At 51.1% G+C, this 13618-nt stretch overlaps 1 protein-coding gene across 1 annotated transcript in view; it reads left to right on the forward strand.

Moving 5' to 3' along the window:
- Positions 1-2604, forward strand: part of LOC142483281 (leucine-rich repeat and calponin homology domain-containing protein 1-like) — a gene marked incomplete at its 5' end in the record, with an annotated part of 7007 nt that extends 4403 nt beyond the window's left edge. Inside the window, one exon of the mRNA XM_075583354.1 lies at positions 1-2604. This exon is cut by the window's left edge and continues 731 nt beyond it.
- Between the last annotated feature and the right edge of the window lie 11014 nt (positions 2605-13618).

The raw sequence follows: 13618 nt of genomic DNA on the forward strand, positions 1-13618 counted from the left end.
TACTCCCTGAACACCAGGCCATCTCAACACACTACTACTCCCATAGCCCTGAAAACCGCTGTCAGTGACGTCATCACAGTGCAAAATGGCCGCCTCTGTGTACTCCCTGAACACCAGGCCATCACAACACACTACTACTCCCATAGCCCTGAAAACCGCTGTCAGTGACGTCATCACAGTGCAAAATGGCCGCCTCTGTGTACTCCCTGAACACCAGGCCATCTCAACACACTACTACTCCCATAGCCCTGAAAACCACTGTGTGATGTCATCACAGTGCAAAATGGCCGCCTCCGTGTACTCCCTGAACACCAGGCCATCTCAACACACTACTACTCCCATAGCCCTGAAAACCACTGTGTGATGTCATCACAGTGCAAAATGGCCGCCTCAGGTCACAAAGGCGGCTCACGTCCTTTGAGGCCTGTGATGTCATTGCATATCAAAATGGCCGTCCCCAAACACTACCTGTTGAACCTCAGACTGTTAATGTCCTGTGAGGCCAGTCACAAGTTAGTGATGTCATCTCCGTTCAACGCCTCCTTCCAGGACTTCAGCGCCTCACTTCCTGTGAGGCCAGTGATGTCATAACTACAAAATGTCCCCCCAACAGCTGCTACCGCTCACCTATGATGACAGATCTAAGTCTCAGCCCGCCCCTGTGGTGAGCAGGATGTGAGGGGGTGACTTCTCCAGGAGAAGGCCACAGACTTTTCCTCTTCGTGCCTTACACCCAGCGTGCCTTTATAAGGTGGCAAAGCCTGTGGGATCTGTCACCCAGTGAGAGCGCTCAGCCCTATAACCTCACACCTTCCCCTATTATCGTCCTTCTCCCAGCATAAGACGTTTAATAGGGTTTCAATTCCAGGCCTCAACCCCTAACCCATGTCAAATACTCCCGGGGGGGGGGAACACATACAGCCCCTGCTGCTCTTGTTAAGGGTTGGTCCCTAATCCAGGGAGGGGGCTGCTGGGGTCCCATATAGTGAGTCCTATATAGTGTGAGGGTTATATGGAGTGGTAACGGCCATATTTAAGAGGCCCTGACCATGAATTTGGGATTAGAGGTAAAGGGGAAAGTACTTGGGACTGGTGGGTCCCTTATAACTCGGCCTGTAGTTCCGGGTTTAGGGTCCATCCCTTAATGAGAGCCGCGGGGGCTGTATATTCCCTGGGCGGGGGAAGGGAGAGAAATGTGTCCTGGGGCTTTTTATAGGATTTGCCGTTGAGACGTGAAACCCTATTAGACGGGAGAAACGGGTAGGGGAGGCATTATAGGGCTGAACGCTCTGCTACTCTGCACTATATGTTGGCCAAACAAGTGCCTTACTGCACCCTTTATCCACCTCATGATTCCAAAGAAGAGGGCGCAGTGCCTTATAACCGGGCCCCGGTATACTGCTCTCTAACCCTCCCCACTTTTCTAAGCACAGGGTGTCACAAAAATGGCCACGCACAGACCCCCACTTCCTGTGTCGGTACAGCGCACAGGAAGTAAAGAGCCAGAGTAATGTAAACACTTCCTGTTTCGGTACGGTGAACAGGAAGTAAAGAGCCAGAGTAATGTAAACACTTCCTGTGTCGGTACGGTGAACAGGAAGTAAAGAGCCAGAGTAATGTAAACACTTCCTGTGTCGGTACGGCGAACAGGAAGTAAAGAGCCAGAGTAATGTAAACACTTCCTGTGTCGGTACGGCGAACAGGAAGTAAAGAGCCAGGGTAATGTAAACACTTCCTGTGTCGGTACGGCGAACAGGAAGTAAAGAGCCAGAGTAATGTAAACACTTCCTGTGTCGGTACGGCGAACAGGAAGTAAAGAGCCAGAATAATGTAAACACTTCCTGTGTCGGTACGGCGAACAGGAAGTAAAGAGCCAGAGTAATGTAAACACTTCCTGTGTCGGTACGGCGAACAGGAAGTAAAGAGCCAGAGTAATGTAAACACTTCCTGTGTCGGTACGGCGAACAGGAAGTAAAGAGCCAGAGTAATGTAAACACTTCCTGTGTCGGTACGGCGAACAGGAAGTAAAGAGCCAGAGTAATGTAAACACTTCCTGTGTCGGTACGGTGAACAGGAAGTAAAGAGCCAGAGTAATGTAAACACTTCCTGTGTCGGTACGGTGAACAGGAAGTAAAGAGCCAGAGTAATGTAAACACTTCCTGTGTCGGTACGGTGAACAGGAAGTAAAGAGCCAGATCCGCGGCGAGAGATGAGCGGTGTTACACAGGCCCTATTACCAGTCAGGAATCTCTATTATAGGGTCTAACATCAGCCTGTACGGGCCCCACATGTGGCCCCCAGGAGCTAGGTGTGCCCCCCACTACTGTAACTTGCATACAATGTATTTGGATCTGCTGCTGCCTTAATATATATATATATTTATGTATTTGTAATTATTCTAATATATGCAATAGGAATTAGTCCTAATAAACCACTGTGCACCTAATAGTGATGGGAAATTATCTATCTATACACCTCTCTGTATATGCACTGTGTATGTATGGGATGGAGATAAATATATAAATATTATTATAATAATATATGCAATAGGAATTAGTCCTAATAAACCACTGTGCACCAAACCGGACTGCCTTGTATTTGGACACACTGTCCAGGAGATGATGAGAGGTACTGTAATACTGGACATGTATGTGTCCGGTATTACCTCCCTGGACATAGTGACCTGACGCACCTTTCACCATTGCGTCCAGTATTTTCGGAGAAGCCACCTGGCACCCTACTCCACAGCAAAGCATAGAGCAAATGGAAATATTACTGTATGCTCATCTGCATGTCTTAGACAGGTCTGCAGCCCCCGCCTTTCCCCATTATCCCCCAGCACACAGCGTTCTGTCTGCAGCAAGGGATTCTGGGAAATGATATGCAGCCCCGCCTTTCACCATTATCCCCCAGCACACAGCGTTCTGTCTGCAGCAAGGGATTCTGGGAAATGATATGCAGCCCCGCCTTTCACCATTATCCCCCAGCACACAGCGTTCCGACTGCAGCAAGGGATTCTGGGAAATGACATGCAGCCCCGCCTTTCACCATTATCCCCCAGCACACAGCGTTCTATCTGCAGCAAGGGATTCTGGGAAATGACATGCAGCCCCGCCTTTCACCATTATCCCCCAGCACACAGCGTTCTGTCTGCAGCAAGGGATTCTGGGAAATGACATGCAGCCCCGCCTTTCACCATTATCCCCCAGCACACAGCGTTCTGTCTGCAGCAAGGGATTCTGGGAAATGACATGCAGCCCCGCCTTTCACCATTATCCCCCAGCACACAGCGTTCTGTCTGCAGCAAGGGATTCTGGGAAATGACATGCAGCCCCGCCTTTCACCATTATCACCCAGCACACAGCGTTTCGACTGCAGCAAGGGATTCTGGGAAATGACATGCAGCCCCGCCTTTCACCATTATCCCCCAGCACACAGCACTTCCACTGCAGCAAGGGATTCTGGGAAATGACATGCAGCCCCGCCTTTCACCATTATCCCCCAGCACACAGTGTTCCGACTGCAGCAAGGGATTCTGGGAAATGACATGCAGCCCCGCCTTTCCCCATTATCACCCAGCATACAGTGCTTCCACTGCAGCAAGGGATTCTGGGAAATGACATGCAGCCCCGCCTTTCACCATTATCCCCCAGCACACAGCACTTCCACTGCAGCAAGGGATTCTGGGAAATGACATGCAGCCCCGCCTTTCCCCATCATCACCCAGCACACAGCGCTTCCACTGCAGCAAGGGATTCTGGGAAATGACATGCAGCCCCGCCTTTCACCATTATCCCCCAGCACACAGCGCTTCCACTGCAGCAAGGGATTCTGGGAAATGACATGCAGCCCCGCCTTTCACCATTATCCCCCAGCACACAGCGTTCCGACTGCAGCAAGGGATTCTGGGAAATGACATGCAGCCCCGCCTTTCACCATTATCACCCAGCACACAGCGTTCCGACTGCAGCAAGGGATTCTGGGAAATGACATGCAGCCCCGCCTTTCACCATTATCACCCAGCACACAGCACTTCCACTGCAGCAAGGGATTCTGGGAAATGACATGCAGCCCCGCCTTTCACCATTATACCCCAGCATACAGTGCTCCCACTGCAGCAAGGGATTCTGGGAAATGATATGCAGCCCCGCCTTTCACCATTATCACCCAGCACACAGCGTTCCGACTGCAGCAAGGGATTCTGGGAAATGACATGCAGCCCCGCCTTTCACCATTATCCCCCTGCACACAGCACTTCCACTGCAGCAAGGGATTCTGGGAAATGACATGCAGCCCTGCCTTTCACCATTATCACACAGCGCTTCTACTGCAGCAAGGGATTCTGGGAAATGACATGCAGCCCCGCCTTTCACCATTATCCCCCAGCATACAGCGCTCCCACTGCAGCAAGGGATTCTGGGAAATGACATGCAGCCCTGCCTTTCACCATTATCACCCAGCACACAGCGCTCCCACTGCAGCAAGGGATTCTGGGAAATGACATGCAGCCCCGCCTTTCAGCATTATCCCCCAGCACACAGCGTTCTGTCTGCAGCAAGGGATTCTGGGAAATGACATGCAGCCCCGCCTTTTACCATTATCCCCCAGCACACAGCGTTCTGTCTGCAGCAAGGGATTCTGGGAAATGACATGCAGCCCCGCCTTTCACCATTATCCCCCAGCACACAGCGCTCCCACTGCAGCAAGGGATTCTGGGAAATGACATGCAGCCCGCCTTTCACCATTATCACACAGCGCTTCCACTGCAGCAAGGGATTCTGGGAAATGACATGCAGCCCCGCCTTTCACCATTATCACCCAGCACACAGCGTTTCGACTGCAGCAAGGGATTCTGGGAAATGACATGCAGCCCCGCCTTTCACCATTATCCCCCAGCACACAGCGTTCCGACTGCAGCAAGGGATTCTGGGAAATGACATGCAGCCCCGCCTTTCACCATTATCACCCAGCACACAGCGTTCCGACTGCAGCAAGGGATTCTGGGAAATGACATGCAGCCCCGCCTTTCACCATTATCACCCAGCACACAGCACTTCCACTGCAGCAAGGGATTCTGGGAAATGACATGCAGCCCCGCCTTTCCCCATTATCCCCCAGCACACAGCGCTCCCACTGCAGCAAGGGATTCTGGGAAATGACATGCAGCCCCGCCTTTCACCATTATATCCCAGCATACAGTGCTCCCACTGCAGCAAGGGATTCTGGGAAATGATATGCACCCCCGCCTTTCCCCATTATCCCCCAGCACACAGCGCTCCCACTGCAGCAAGGGATTCTGGGAAATGACACGCAGCCCCGCCTTTCACCATTATTCCCCAGCACACAGCGCTCCCACAGCAGCAAGGGATTCTGGGAAATGACATGCAGCCCTGCCTTTCACCATTATCACCCAGCACACAGCACTTCCACTGCAGCAAGGGATTCTGGGAAATGACATGCAGCCCTGCCTTTCACCATTATCACATAGCGCTTCTACTGCAGCAAGGGATTCTGGGAAATGACATGCAGCACTGCCTTTCACCATTATCACCCAGCACACAGTGCTCCCACTGCAGCAAGGGATTCTGGGAAATGACTTGCAGCCCTGCCTTTCACCATTATCCCCAGCACACAGTGCTCCCACTGCAGCAAGGGATTCTGGGAAATTACATGCAGCCCCGCCTTTCACCATTATCACACAGCACTTCCACTGCAGCAAGGGATTCTGGGAAATGACATGCAAATGAGCACACAGTGCCACCTTTTGCTTCAAAACCATTCAACATGGTTCCCTATAGGCTTAAGCTTGCTGCATGGTCACAGCTTTGAGCACAGCCAGGGTTAAGATGCACAGCCAGTATATGGTATATACCCGTGTGTGTGTGTGTGTGTATATATATACTATCTATAGATCCTATGTATCCAAGAGCGCAGTCCGTACCGGAGGTAAACAAAATACTTTGTAATAGTACAGAAATCCCGGCAGCGAAAGCGTGCAGCGTCGTGACCAGAACGCAAGAGTTCTGACACGCGTGATCAGAGAACTTCCGCCGTCTTAAGGGTCCGATTCAGCTCCGGACCCCCGCGTGGGAATGGTGCTTTGTGACTTTGGATGCTCCACTGTGGAGGGTCCCACGTGGGAATGGTGGATGGCTGGGAAGGCGTAACGACAAAAATCCGAACTCGCAAAGTTTACGGAGAATTCCTGAGAAGCTCGGTATATGAAGGTTAAAATGTCTGGTCCCAGTTACCAGAAGTCCTGTGTCTGTGGCCCGTTCTGTTACTGGGTCGGTTAGTACCCTTCTTTTCACGGTTTGTAACGTTTTACACGTGGGGGAGGGGGGTATCAACGTAGCATTGTTTGTGTACGATGCCAGATTGGTAAAGGTCCCTCCAGTACAGAGAGCCGACTTTCTATACTTACCGTGTGTCTCCCTGGGCCGTGCACCTCAATTATCAACACTTCATGGCGTGCTGATCCGGATTTGTGTACCTGTGAGAAATGCAGGCACTCGCAGGAGAAAATATACACAATAGTCATTTATTTATTCTTCAACGTTTCGGCTTGTACAACGTGTTCGGCCTTTCTCCTGGCCTACGCGTGCCGGGATTCTTCACTTCTTTTTTTTGATAATTTGGTTTCAGATGCACCCAAGCAAGTTCCCCTGGTTGTGTATTCTGGCACCAGGGTCACGAATGATGTATGAATAGTTCCAGTTAGCTTAACTCGTGCCTTCCCTCTTCCAAAGCACAACAAGTCCTTTTGTCTTTCTTAGTTTTATTGAAGGAAAATCACAGGAAGAAAGGTGCTTGTAGATGTAGTGTGGGGTAGAGAGGGCTTCTCTGTCTGATGTGCAGTGTATCAAGGATGAGACAGTGTAAAACAGAAAGGCCTTACTGGGGCTAATAGCAGGCAGGCACTGACTCAGAGTCCGGGGTGAAAAGGAAGTGAGGGGCGAGGGTCACACTAGAAGTGAAGTGAGACTATTCTGTCAGCAAGGACGGGGGTTGGAATAGCCCACTCAGCTAGGAGAATAGGAGATTGCAGGCAACCAACACTGACTAGGGCTGAGTAACAACACGTAACAATAATGCTGCCTTTTCACATGCAGCTAGCTGCTGGGACAGGGAAAATAGCAGGCAGCTAAACTAGGGAGACATGAATCCTATGAGCTGCAAAGGGAGACAGAAATGTAAAATCCTGTTCCACGACACGCCCCATCTGGTATCTGGAGATTCCACTATATAATAAAATATGTGGAACATATGTGCTATGCATAATGACAATACATAACATCGTATTCACAAAACAATACGAAAGTCCATGTCCACACAACGATGTGATACCGGCCGGTATCACTGGCTTCAAAGTCCCTTAGCCAAGGTTCTTCGGCAAAGGATGCCAAGCAGATGCACCGGTCCAGGTTAGCTGGGTGCACCACAATGTCTTTTGCAAAAGTCTCTGGTCCTGTTTCTTTTCAAACTTATGGAAGAACAGTCCTTTTGTCTCTGTAGTTTCACCTACAGAGTGCATCCCTTTGTAGGTATGCCAGTCGTGGTAGCCTGTCACTCTATCACCTGGCGTTTGGCAGAAGGAGATGGCTTTTGGCGCTTGCGGAAGCGGATCAACACTCCTGGAAGACTGGTTGTCAAGTCTGGTCCAGTGAAGAGGACGTCGTTCAGGGAGACTCCCTGGTGCTGAGCGCTGGAACTGAACACTACCCGGATTTGATCGGGTTCCTGAGGGTGGTAGACCCCAGATGATTGGAGGTACCAGCATTCTTCACCTTCTTTCAGTGGAGGTGCTGGCTTTGCGTGGCCTCTAAGGAATGTCTTCTGGATGAAGGCCACAAAGTTATGTTTGGTCTCCGGTTTCCTTTGTAGGTCGCAGCGGAGCGAGGTGAGCCTAGAGATGGCATGTTCTTTGTTGTTTGGGAGGCGTCTTCTTGGTGAATGGAATGGTAGCGGGGTCACCCAAGTGCCCGATCTGTCCTTGAAGAGCTCCTTATCCATTAACTTCTGGAATTCTCCATCTTCCATCGATGGTACTTGTTTGTTACCGTCCCTTGTTGTCTGGAACGCCGTGCACCGTAGGTCATCGGTGCATTTCTCTTGCACGAGAACATCTCCACGTAATTTGGTGAAACGCTTTTGTGTCTCTTTGTTGACTGCCCTCAGCAGGTTGTTTTCTCCCTGGACGTGACGAAGAACAGTCTCTTTTGTCCTTGTAAATCCCTTTGTGAAATGTCTCTGCGATTGTCTCTTTTTTGACGTGTGAGAGGAGTCTTTTTGCCACTGTGGCTTCACCTGCAGGGCGCCATCTTTTGCGGCTATGCCAGCTGGCTGCTTTGCCACTTGGTATTCTGTGGAGAGGAACAACTGTACGTCTTAGCCGTGCCATTGCTCGCGGGAGGAGCGTCCGATTGTTTGTCTTTTGGACGATCCCTTTGTCCGTCACCTTTGGGAGGTTACTTTCTTCCTTCAGTGGAGTCGACTCCTCATCCTTAGCTGTCTGGACTGCTCAGCATCCTAGGTCATTGTCACATCCCTCTGATGTGAAGATGTTTTTGTTGATCTCAGGGGTATGACCTTGTCTCTTCTTCTCACTTGGCCCTCCTGTCACTTGGAGATGGCCAAGAGATGGTTCAGAGAGGGATGTGTGTCCACATTCTGTTGTCACTGTTCTGCGGGAGTCAACATAGTCTGGTCCGTGCCCTTTGTCGGTGCACACGTTGCCCACTATCACCCATCCTAGGTCAAGTCTTTGGGCGTATGGTGCGTTGTGGGGTCCGTTACACTGTTTACGGACTTTGTGCACCCTCAAGATGTCCCTACCGAGCAGCAGCAAGATCTTGGCGCCTTGTTCTACAGGCGGGATGTAGTTGGCTATTCCTCTGAGGTGCGGGTGATGGCGTGCCACATCTGGTGTGGGAATCTCGTCCCTGTTTGTGGCCATGTGGTTGCACTCGATGAGTGTGGGGAGAGCTATCTTCACTCTGTTATCCACCGAACGTATGACGTAACCGCTCGCTCTTCTCCCTGTTGTCTCAGTTGACCCTGCACAGGTTCTGAGGGTGTAGGGTGAGGCATTGTCTTGCAAGTTGAACAAGTTGAAGAACTCCGTCTTTGTCAATGATCTGTTGCTTTGATCGTCGAGGATTGCATACATCCGAATAGCCTTCTCAGGTTGTCCCTGGGGGTGCACTGCGACACGGCATATTTTGGAGCAGGACATTTTGTCGCTTTCTTTTCCGCAAACCTCAGTGCGCTGAGATGTGACAGATGTTGGCTCTCCTTCTCCTTCCTCCCCGCCATGCTCCGCTATGGAGGATGGGTTGTTGAGTTGGTGGAGTGTCAGCGCCTCTGGGTGTAACGCTGTCACGTGATTGTCACTTTCGCACGCTGCACATTTGATTTCTTCTTTACAGTCTCTGGCTAGGTGAGTCGTGGAACCGCAGCACTTGAAGCAAACTCCGAATTCTCCGAGTAGCTTCTTGCGTTCCTCTAGGGACTTCATCCTGAACCCAAAGCACCTGTTAAGTGGGTGTGGCTTCTTGTGTATGGGACATTCCCTGTTTGGGTCCCTTGGTTTCTCGTCTCCGGCGACCGACTGATCGGAAGTAGTTTGGGTCATGGGAGACACGTCCGTCCTGTGGACCGAGATGGGTGTTTGAGTGTGACCGTATCTCACCACTGGTCTCTCATTCCTCAGGCTGCTTGCACTGTGTGTGGTTTGCGCCCCTAAGATGAAACTGGGATCGTTCCTTGTCCTTGCCGCTTCGCGGATGAAGCTCACGAAGAATGAGAATGGGGGGTAGACGACTTGCATCTCCCTTTTGTATTTGGAGCCTTGTGAAATCCACCTTTCTTGGAGGTTGTAGGGTAGCTTCCCCAGGATGGGTCTCACTCCACGAGCTGAGTCTAGCACGTTGAGACCTGTTAAGGAATGGTCTTTCCTTGCAAACTCCAGCTCTTGCAGCAGGTCCCCGAGCTCTCGTAACTTCGAGTAGTCTTTAGCTTTGATCCTGGGAAAGCTGTCGACTCTTTTGAAGAGCGAATCTTCGACTGCTTTGGGGCTACCGTAGCACTCTTCTAGCCTTTCCCATACTAGGTCAAGACTTACTTGGGGTTGGTTCGCATTTGCCGCTCCGAGTCTCTTCGCGTGTTCCATGGATTCTTTTCCCAGCCATTTGGGTAGCAGTCTGAGTTCTTCCCCAGCTGAGACGTCCAGGCTCTTGATTGCGTCCTTGAACGCGAACTTCCACATACGGTAGTTCTTGGGACGGTCGTCAAAGTTGGTAAGTCCTGTTTGCACCAGGTCACGCCGGATCATGTACTTGGCCATGTCTGTCAGGCCTGAGGCATCGGCGTGTTGGTCGCGTTCTGAGGTAGTTACCAGGAGGGTCCTTGCGGTCGCATCTTCCTTGGCGTGGACGCGTGATGACTGCTGGTCGGTGTGAGGGGCAGTATTTTCCCGTGTGGGTGTACCTGGATTGCGAGCCTGTTGTAGTGCATCCGTGTGCGTGCTGGCGTGTGGATCACTGCTGCGGCTGTGGCTGTCCCAGGTAGCGTGTACCCTTAAAGAAACAGCGTCTTCTTCATGTGGACCTAGCAAGTCTTCGGTGTCTGTGGTATCACTCCCGTTGTGTTGAGATGGTGCGCTGGTGTTTACGCTGAAGAGGCTCCTTACGTAGTCTTCAGTGGGTTGGATTGGATCCTCTGAGGCAATCCGTCCGTAAGGTTGCTCCCCGCTGTCCTGTCTCGCAGCTGCTTCTAAGACTTCGGCTTGGGCTATGGCGGCAGCAGCTTTCCTTTCTTGATTTAGGGCCTCTAGGTTAATGTCCACCTCTGTCTTTTTCCATGCAGCGGTGGCAGCCGCGGTCTGCTCCTGCTCCTTCTATGCGGGCCCTTTCTAGTTTCATGGCTGCCTCTTTCTGAGCGTGTGCGGCCTCTGCGGTGGCTCGCGCCTTGGTGGCGTTTGCGCTAGACACGTGAGATTGCGCTGATCTTGCTGACCTTGACGAGTTTCTGGATGTGCTGGAGCGCTGCGATGCGGTCTCCAGGAGGAGCTCTTTTCTCTCGCTTTGGGCGTCCGTGATGGCGGCTGTCACGTGTCAAGTCAATATTGTGCTGTAAGTCCCTTTCTTGCAGGCTTTCGCCAGGTGTTAGCCCTGGCCAAGTAAGTGATGTATGCCTCTGGCAGCCCTTGGTAGCATGAGTGGTCTATCTTTAATTGAGTTATCCCCTGCTCGAGCTGTTGTACAGAATTGCCAGTGTCGGCGACATTGCGTATCCCAAGTGTGGTAGTGTTCCAGGCCAACTCTAATTTAGCGCGGTGCGCTTCAATGTCAGTCTCATAATTTTCGCGGGCCTTGTGTGTCAGTGTAACTATCCGTTTAGGCCTTGCATCTGCCTGCGCCTGTCGCAGTTGCGCAGCGGTCTCTGTGTCTTGAGTGGTCACTCCTGCGTGATGTCTGGTGAGGATCTGAGTTCTGCCATGCTGTAGGTGTGTGTAGGCCTTTAGCCAATGCGTGTGGCATGCGGTCTGTTTACCTGCGTCAGCGATGGATGACTGTCTCGGATAGTGCCGGTAGGTGTCCTGCAGCGGTAAGCGTAGGGGTAGCTGTACTCACAGGTGTCCGGTGGCTCTGACCCGTGTCCGGTGGCGTGGCCCTGGCCGTGGGGACGTGCGCAGGGTTAGGTGAGATGGTAATCCCTCCCTGAGAAACTGTGCAGAGGGTGGACTCAAAAACAGAGAAGGCAATCAAAGTTCTGTGTGCTATGAACTGTCTGCCTGCAATGCTGCTGCCTTGTGTGCAAAGTTCTGTGTGCTATGAACTGTCTGTCTGCAATGCTGCTGCCTTGTGTGCAAAGTTCTGTGTGCTATGAACTGTCTGTCTGCAATGCTGCTGCCTTGTGTGCAAAGTTCTGTGTGCTATGAACTGTCTGCTTTGTAAAGCTGTGCAATGTAACACTTTCCTTAGCATGAAGCTGTCGCTTGTTTCTGCTGTAGAGGCTGCTCTGAACAGCAGTGTGGGGCATACGCTTGTGCTGTGCTTGTTTGTAAGGCTGCTGCTTGTCAGTCTGCACAGACTGCTCTGTGTTTAGCATAAGACTGAGTAGCAGCTCCTGTGTGTGTGTGTGTGTGTGTGTGTGTAAATCTGCTTGCTTGTCTTTGCATAAAGCCGTAGTAGTTTGCTGTATAGAGGCTGATAGCTCTGTGTAGTAGTGTGGAGCAGTATGCTGCTTGTACTGTGGTGGTGAGAGACTGCTGGTTATTTGCTGTGTAGAGGTAGATGACTCTGTGTAGCAGTGTGGAGCAGTTTGCTTGTACTGTGGTGGTGAGAGACTGCTGTTTATTTGCTGTGTAGAGGTAGATGGCTCTGTGTAGCAGTGTGGAGCAGTATGCTGCTTGTACTGTGGTGGTGAGAGACTGCTGGTTATTTGCTGTGTAGAGCTAGATGACTCTGTGTAGCAGTGTAAGCAGTTTGCATGTACTGTGGTGGTGAGAGACTGCTGTTTATCTGCTGTGTAGAGGTAGATGACTCTGTGTAGCAGTGTAAGCAGTATGCATGTACTGTGGTGGTGAGAGACTGCTGTTTATCTGCTGTGTAGAGCTAGATGACTCTGTGTAGCAGTGTGGAGCAGTATGCTTGTACTGTGGTGGTGAGAGACTGCTGTGTATTTGCTGTGTAGAGGTAGATGACTCTGTGTAGCAGTGTGGAGCAGTTTGCTTGTACTGTGGTGGTGAGAGACTGCTGTGTATTTGCTGTGTAGAGGTAGATGACTCTGTGTAGCAGTGTGGAGCAGTTTGCATGTACTGTGGTGGTGAGAGACTGCTGTTTATCTGCTGTGTAGAGGTAGATGACTCTGTGTAGCAGTGTGGAGCAGTTTGCATGTACTGTGGTGGTGTGAGACTGCTGTTTATTTGCTGTGTAGAGGTAGATGACTCTGTGTAGCAGTGTGGAGCAGTTTGCATGTACTGTGGTGGTGAGAGACTGCTGTTTATTTGCTGTGTAGAGGTAGATGACTCTGTGTAGCAGTGTGGAGCAGTTTGCATGTACTGCGGTGGTGAGAGACTGCTGTTTATTTGCTGGGTAGAGGTAGATGACTCTGTGTAGCAGTGTGGAGCAGTTTGCATGTACTGTGGTGGTGAGAGACTGCTGTTTATTTGCTGTGTAGAGGTAGATGACTCTGTGTAGCAGTGTGGAGCAGTATGCATGTACTGTGGTGGTGAGAGACTGCTGTTTATTTGCTGTGTAGAGGTAGATGACTCTGTGTAGCAGTGTGGAGCAGTTTGCATGTACTGCGGTGGTGAGAGACTGCTGTTTATTTGCTGTGTAGAGGTAGATGGCTCTGTGTAGCAGTGTGGAGCAGTATGCATGTACTGTGGTGGTGAGAGACTGCTGTTTATTTGCTGTGTAGAGGTAGATGACTCTGTGTAGCAGTGTGGAGCAGTTTGCTTGTACTGTGGTGGTGAGAGACTGCTGTTTATTTGCTGTGTAGAGCTAGATGACTCTGTGTAGCAGTGTGGAGCAGTTTGCATGTACTGTGGTGGTGAGACTGCTGTTTATCTGCTGTGTAGAGGTAGATGGCTCTGTGTAGCAGTGTGGAGCAG

This window comes from Ascaphus truei, unplaced genomic scaffold (assembly GCF_040206685.1).
Source record: "Ascaphus truei isolate aAscTru1 unplaced genomic scaffold, aAscTru1.hap1 HAP1_SCAFFOLD_3143, whole genome shotgun sequence".
NCBI classification, from domain to species: Eukaryota; Metazoa; Chordata; class Amphibia; order Anura; family Ascaphidae; genus Ascaphus; species Ascaphus truei.